Source organism: Accipiter gentilis, chromosome 7 (assembly GCF_929443795.1).
Source record: "Accipiter gentilis chromosome 7, bAccGen1.1, whole genome shotgun sequence".
Taxonomy (NCBI): Eukaryota; Metazoa; Chordata; class Aves; order Accipitriformes; family Accipitridae; genus Astur; species Astur gentilis.
This window is the reverse complement of record NC_064886.1, coordinates 14682791-14690341: the sequence shown is the minus strand read 5'-3', so window position 1 is coordinate 14690341 and position 7551 is coordinate 14682791.

Here is a 7551-nt window from a genome sequence, read left to right as displayed (position 1 = left end):
GCTCTGTTCTTATGCTCTTCAGTGGGTGTTTGCCATTGCTTTCTCCCAGAGATGAGCCACTATAGCTATTTTTTTGCTCTTAACATGTTCTTTTACTAGTTGGAGACATATCTAATGTTCAACATAAATCAAACGTTCTTGTTTGATGTGACTTGTCTTGGCCTCCTTGAAGCCTGTGGCTACATGCCCATTTGTTTCAATGGGGTCTGGATCGTACCTGTTGCGCTCAAATGCAAGCACATAACCAAAGGCACCCGGTGCCATGCTCCTCCGGGCTGTCCCCACTCCCAAAGGTAAAGGCAGCCCTTTCCTGCACCCTGCTGTCCATCCCACTTTAGGGACTATTTCCATAAATGAGTTCCTCTTCTCAACTTTTTGAAAGAAATATCCTTGGTCCGACAACATACCCTGCGAGTGTGAGCCGTCACGCCGCCCCAGGGGTGCTGTCACAGGGCAGTGCTGTCTCTGCACGGAAAGCTGGCCAGAGGTGGTCGGGCTTTTGGGAGTCTCACGCTCATTCTCTGTGTGTTAATGGGAAACCAGCCATAAGACCTGGTTTCATAAACTTCAGTGATGGCAGTTTAGACCGGACTGCCCTCAGTTTAGACCGGACTGCCCCCAGTTTAGACTGGACTTTACACTGCCATATACATGGTGCAACAGTGGCTTCTTGTCAGTCAGAGGGTGTGTTGGATCCAACCTGTGGTTGCCTGTGGGGACTTGAGCAGGTCCAATTCCACCTGCTGTGCCACCTTCCAGTGTTGGCTGCCTCTGTTATCGGAGCGGGGAGGGAGCACGCATACCCCCGAGCTCCCCGCCAGCAGTGCTGCTGGTGCTGGGGCGGCTCCGGAGGTCACAGGCACCCCAGGGTGTGCAGCCAGGCAGGCTCATCACCCCGACCCGGTCCTGGGCAAAGGCCCAAGGGAAAACACCTTCGCATAGGAACATCTGCGTCTGAGAGGTCAGGCACACTGTCCTCTTTAAATTCAATCAGCACTTCTCGCTTTGAGAGGGGTTGGGTTTTTAGAGCCGCAGAATAAGGCTCACTCCTTACTTTGTGTTTTCCTGACTTTTGTTCAGTTTTTAAAAAGAATAAGGCTAAACCCCCCCTTGTTCTGATCCTGTGACATTGTGCGAAACCCCTTCCTCCTGAGCAGAGGAAAGCTACTTACCTTTGCAAAGGTGTCTGTGCATTTGTACGCTGTGCCCTTCTCCTCCGCTGATGGAGCGAACCTCTCTGGGTGTCTCCCGGATCACGGCAGAGCTGTCCTGCAGGTGCAGAAAGCCGCTCCAGCTGTGTGCGAGGAGGCAGGCTGGCTGCAACCCCAGTGGGAGCTGGTTTGTTTATTGTGCGTGAGAATTGCAAGCAACTAAACTAAAGGGGGAAAGTTTGAAATGGTGGTTGTCAGATAGTATCACCCTCACACCCTCTGCTGAATGTTAATAAGTGTAAGTAAACACAAGAAGTCTCTGCCTGTTTATTTATCTTGGATTAGGTCAGTGGCTGAAAATACACAGTTTTGCTTTTTCAGATAAAATAATTCTTTTCAGATAGAAAATGCTGGGTTTGTAATTCATGGTTTTCCCTTTTTTGATGTAGGGGGAGAAATGTAACTGCAGAGTCTTAGTGATGCACGTAAAGCTTGGTTGTTTTTAAATGATATTCTGCCGATAAGATGATATTTGAAATATGCTGTGAAAATAGCCATCAGCAGAGTATTTTGGAAAAAACCTGCAGTAAAAGAGTCAGGGCTGTTTACTGCGCTCTTGCTAGCCACTCGCTGAACTGATTATACTTCTGTTGGAAAGGAAAGCCTTCAGTGTTATTTAAATTAGATTAGAAGTGGTTTAGATAGTGCAGGAGTGCGCCCCACTCTTTTTTCTTAAGGGAGGAAGAAGAAAATTTCAGAAACCCATGTTTAATTAGGATTGCTGAGGTCTTAGGTAATTGCAGTTTTCCCTCCCTGCGTCCTCATGCTTTCTGTGTCTCAAAAGAACAAAAAAAATTGTTATTACTGTGTTTTTGAAAATGAACCATTGGTTGCTATCATGTTATCGTGCAGAGGGGACGTGTCCCTGTTGGTAATTACTACAGTGGAGAGACTGGAAATATCTGCATGGCTGATTGACAGCTTCGGCTAAGCAAACAGATCCTTCGGCAGTCGCTCGCAGTCTGGACTGGGGCTGGGCTTAGCTGCAGCTTGGCAGCAAAAGCCAGGAGGCCGTGGAAAATGGCACTGTTAAACCAGCCAGCAATCTGTGGGGTCTTCAGAACCTTATCATCCATGCGAGTCAACAACTGTGCTAAATTGAAATTGTAGAGTTGATTAAACGACGTATTTAAGGCCCCATAAAAGAAAGCAAGCAAGCCAGGAAGGGAGCAGTGCGAGCGCAGCGCGGGGGGAGCAGCAGTGTTGGGAGGGTTTATCTCACCACGAGCAGCAGGCTCAGCCACTGATCTAATCAAATTATTCAGCATTAAAAAACTGCCAAGGCATTCCAGTGCTGCAGCTTCCAGAGGCCCAGCTGGGATCAAATGCTAATCAACATCTCCACGATATTTATTCCCACTGTCAGTCTGGTACGTGTTTGTTTTCCGAGCACTGCATACTAAACTGAAAGATCAAGATGAATCGGTGGAGATGGGAGATGATGAGCAGCCAGGCTAAACATGTAGAAAAAATACTGGCTATCAGGAAATGGGGACGGCAGGAGATGACTGGAGGGAGATGCGCAGCTCTTGCTGGCAGAGGGGCCGTCCACCCCCAGCCATGCCACGTTGCAGCCAGAATGCACCCGCTAGCCGGCGGTGAGCGCTGTGCTGGCTGCTGCGGCAGCTACGCAGTGTGGCTGGCATGGGTGCAGCAAGGCATCATGCCTCTTCCCCTCGCATCATAGCCTCCTGCCCCCCCGACACAGGTGCCGCTGCTGCACCGAAGCCCTTTTTGTCCTCGCAGCATCACCGGGCTGGTCCTGCGCCAGCTCCGCAGCCTGGGGGGGGGGGGGAGGATGGCGCCCAGCGGCACAGGGACGGCTGCACCGAGCGGTGGCCCTTGGGACCCTCGAAGGCCACATGCGAACCGGTGAGGTCCTCCTTAAGCGCTAGCCACCAGAGTGCTAGGAGACTAATTAATTTCCTTTTTGTTTTTCAGAGTTTCATTTTTAAATTACAGTCTTCCCTCCTCTCTAATAAATACTCAACAATTAAAGCTTTTTTTTCCCCGACATGCGATTCCAACATCTCAGTGTCCCACCCTCCTGTCACCTTCCCTGCCATAAACAGATTCGTAAAAACTGCTTTTGACGCCCCAGCTGCCATTAGCCACTTAAAATCCCATAATTATCATCCTATCATGGGCCTGTTAACGAGCAGTAAAAATAAGGCCATTGAATATGGTAATTTATTCGTAAATTAGCCTAATGAGAATAGGTTTCAGACACTGTTTACTTTCTATCTGCCTGTTTCGGTGCAGTGCAGGCTGGCTGCGCTGGGATGGCAAAGCTGTTTGTCAGTACGGGAGCCTCTGCCTGGGTGGCAGACGCAGCTCCCGCTCCGGGGGGAGAGCCGTTACTCCAACGCCAGCTTCGCTCCCACACCGGGCTTCCCGCACAGCCTTCCCATGGCTCTCCTGCTCTTCCATCAGCAGCAGTGCTGTCGGTGTCCCCACCACCGGCACTGGGCATTGTACCACAGCAGTGCCACAGGGATGCCCTGGGCATCACCCGCTCCGGTGCGGTCCCACACGCAGGTGCTGATGATTCCTCTCCACTCATAGCACTAAGGCTGGGAACTGCACTCGCTGCTGGAAAACTGCACTGTCGGCTCCCCAGGAGACCTCCCAGCCTTGTCTGCATCGTCGTCTTTTGCTTCCTCAGCCTCTTAATTTGTGGAGGTTAAAGATACACCGCATGAAAAGCGCAAGCCAGCTCAAAGCAGCAAACCCTGTCTTGTCACAGAGCAGTTTTCTGCCGACCATCACGGCCTGTCCCTGTACTTTCCAGAGCTGGGTAAAAATACCAGAATAAGTGCGAATAAATGCAACAGAACAGTATTGTGCTGTAGCCTTGCAATGCAAAATAATAAGACCTTGTCATGGTCCAGCTTTAAGAAAGCAAAGAGTAAGGATTCAAGGGGAGGCAGCAGTGGGAGGAAGCCTCAGCACCTGCAAAAATGATGTAGAGGCAGAAATCTGCGGGTGCTCTTGGAAAGCAGGGAGAGCTGAGGGGGGTCCATCACCTGGGCCAGGGGACGCTCCCTGATGGGTTTCAGCAGGGCTTCCCAAGCAGCTTCTTCGGCCCAGATGAGCAGCACCGAGGACCCGGCCACGGGAGGGCAATGCTACCCGCTGTCTTGGGCACAGCCAGGCAAAGCCCTGAGGTGTGCTGCTTGCCCTGCTCTCCCCTCAAGGGAAACCTCTCCCCAGAGCCACCCCAGTGAGGCCAGCACCCTCAGGGGATGCGGCAATCCCTCCCGCAGGCTCCTCGCTGTGTTCCCCAGCCCCTCGGGGTGCCAACTGGCCAGAGTTTTGCTGCGCACTGGCGAGAGCAGCGGCCGTCCCTGTGCCAGCGCCCGCCTGGGGGCCACGTGAGTTCAGCCTGTGCTTGCATCCTTCGTCTTCAGCTCAGAAAGCTTTAGGTTTAGCCAGGGCTTGTCCAGCTGTGCTGGAGGAGAGAAACCCCTGTAGAGCAACCTGCCTGGCTCACTCAGGGCTCCTGCCTTGAGCAGCGGTAGGCAGGACACATCTGGTTCCATTTTTCTAGCTACTTTTGAGTGCTAATCCCCAGCAAAAGAAAAAAGGGCATTGCTCACAACCTGCTGTGTTTAGCACCCCAAAACCAGGAGCTAATAAAGATGCTCTTGATGGCCAACTGTCAGCTAAAGCCACCGCCTGGTCCTCTGAATTAAAATGCCCATCAATCGGGCTAAAAGAAGGAAGAAGAGACCCAAACTGAACCTGCTTTGAATCCAGAACTGACAGGTCTAAGCACTCCGGCACCTGGGCAGCTTATTTTTTCCAAGCTCTATCTTTGCAAACAGTTATTCTCAGGCAGTGGAGTGGTAATAAACCCCTGAATGAATGAGGATGAGAGGTCCTTTCAGGGAAGAGGTGAAGAGCTCTTGACTATGAGCCTTTCACCCTCTAGAGTATTTTCATTCCTAGGCTGGCTAAAAGCCAGGAAATAAATCTGCACAGCCAGAGCGTCTCGGCTGAATCACTGAGCCAGAGCCTGCAGCACCCCTGGTGCTGCCACCCACCCTTCTCCTGGTCCCCCCCGGAGAGGGGGCTCAGACCTGCCCCTCCACAGGTCACTTCCACTCTGCCAGCTCCTGCAAAGGGCTGGGCTGTGCCAGTGTGTTGGGGCTCGAGTGCAGCTCAGGAGAAGCCTTGTGTGAATTAGCAATAGCTCAGCATGCCCTCACGGAGGGAGGAGTGGAGTGTGTGCACGCATCAGCCCCTCAATGGCAAGGGAAGCCTAGTTACGCCAAGCCCGGTCCCACGAAGGAGTAGTCCTTAGTGTGACTATGAGATGGGGTGAGTTTGCCAACCCTGGTTTCCGACTGTCTCACCCCAGCCCTTCCACCGAGGCTTTTACCTGGGAGTACGTGGGCAGCCTGGGCATCTGTGGCACATCTGGAAGGGAGTGCACTGCCTTAGGAGAAACTCATAGTCATACGGAGGCTGCTGCCACTGCCCAGAGGCAGAGCCAGAATGCGGGGCTGTGCCGGAGCATCCTGTGCCATGGGCGGCAGTGCCCTGCCTTGGGTTCACTGCCTGGCAAAGGAGCTGCCAACAGTCCCTGACTTGTGGGAAAATGAGTGGCCAGCAGTTGGGGTCTAAACGGACGTGAACACCAAGGACACTTTTCGGGAGCCTGAGCATTGATAAAAGTGCCTGTACCCCTGGGTGCCCCGCTTCCCCCAAGCAGCAGGCCCTTCCCAAAAAAGCCCGCTCTTGGCTCAAAACAAGGGCAGTCACAGCCCTCAGCACCGACTGCAGGTGCGGTGCCTGTGATGGGACCCCGCAGCACCCAGCGCTGGAGGGGTCTCTTGGGACCAGCCTCTTTCACACCGCCAGTGCCAGCCCCTGCTCCCATGTGCCGGTGGGGACTATGAAAGTCAGATGCTCTGGGAGCAGGAGACTGTTGTCATCGCAAAAGTCCATTCCTACCAAAAACCCTGACTGGTTTCCAGTGCCTGATTTCTGCGTGGTGCAGGAGGAGCAAGGAAATAGCAAAGTCTTCATCATGGTCCTGGCTGTGCTGCCTCCGACTGCTCCTTTTTGCCAGACAGTAGCTCCCGTAATCGCACTCCACGGTGGCTATACTCCTGCCTTTCCAGCTCCTAATTTAATTACAACTTGTTTCTTTACTAATTATAATGCTCAAATCATAGAAGAGCTTAAGGCCACTGTAGCAGGGAGGCTGGAGGCTGTCTCCTTTTTGCTAAGATGGCCCCATTATAATTTTACTTCCTTCTGATGGAGATTATAAACACTTTGTGTCAAACCACTTCCCAGCAGTTCTCACAGTGTGAAAACGATTGAGGTCAGGAGATGCACGCAACCTACCCATCAACTCAAGTATATTCCTCAAACACTGACACACAGTCGAACTGCAGGGAGGTCACCTCTGTAAGAAACAATCCTTCCAGCCACTGAGCAAGTACCAAATTGCAGTGTTGGAAAATAATCATGTGGAACACATTGAAAATAGCTCCCTAGGTAATAAATGGTTAACAAAAGCAGCCACTTCCACCCAGCATAAATAGGAACATAATCATTGTAAATAAGTTAACCTATTAGTGTATTGTAATAAAAGAAGCATATCCCATAGCTAGGCACCAAGTACACTCTAACATTCGGCTCTTGGAAGAGCCCTGCCTGGAGAGCAGCGCGTGTCTGCTGGGTTGGAAAATCTGTGCAGGCTCTCCCCTTCCCCTCTTCCCTCCTCACACATCCTCGCGTTTGCAATTTTGATTTGAATAGAGATCAGCTCAGGTATGAGACTTTCTTTTTGCTGTTTCTTACAATTCCCATGTCTTGCCTATGAACACACGTGGCTGCTCTGGTACAGGGCAGCAAACTACAACCATGTGGGTATGTAGTTCATCAGCGGGACACAGAAAGACCACCTTCGGCTGTTGGTTTTATTCTGAACTTGTTCCTCGTTACCAAGAGCCTTGCATGGGTTTAGGAAATCATCTCACACAGACACGGCCACACGCGCACACACGTGCTACCCCTCCACCTCTCAGACAATTTAAACCCACCAAACAGAAAGAGTTTCAATAGGATAAAAAGGCTTTCGGTGTGACCTGCCCGGAGCATTCAGAGAAACAACACATCTTCCAAAACAAGGAGAGTTTTATAAACATGGAGATTGTTTATAAACAGTCAAACAAAGGGAGCGATGTTTAGGAGAGCTCTGGTTTCAGACTGGCCAGAGCAATGGGCAATGAGCTAAAGTCCCTGCCAGCCCCTTCCCCTTCTGCCCCAGGAGTGCTGGGGGGCTCCAGACAGCAAAGCCCCAGCCCCTTGGGAAGACAGAGGG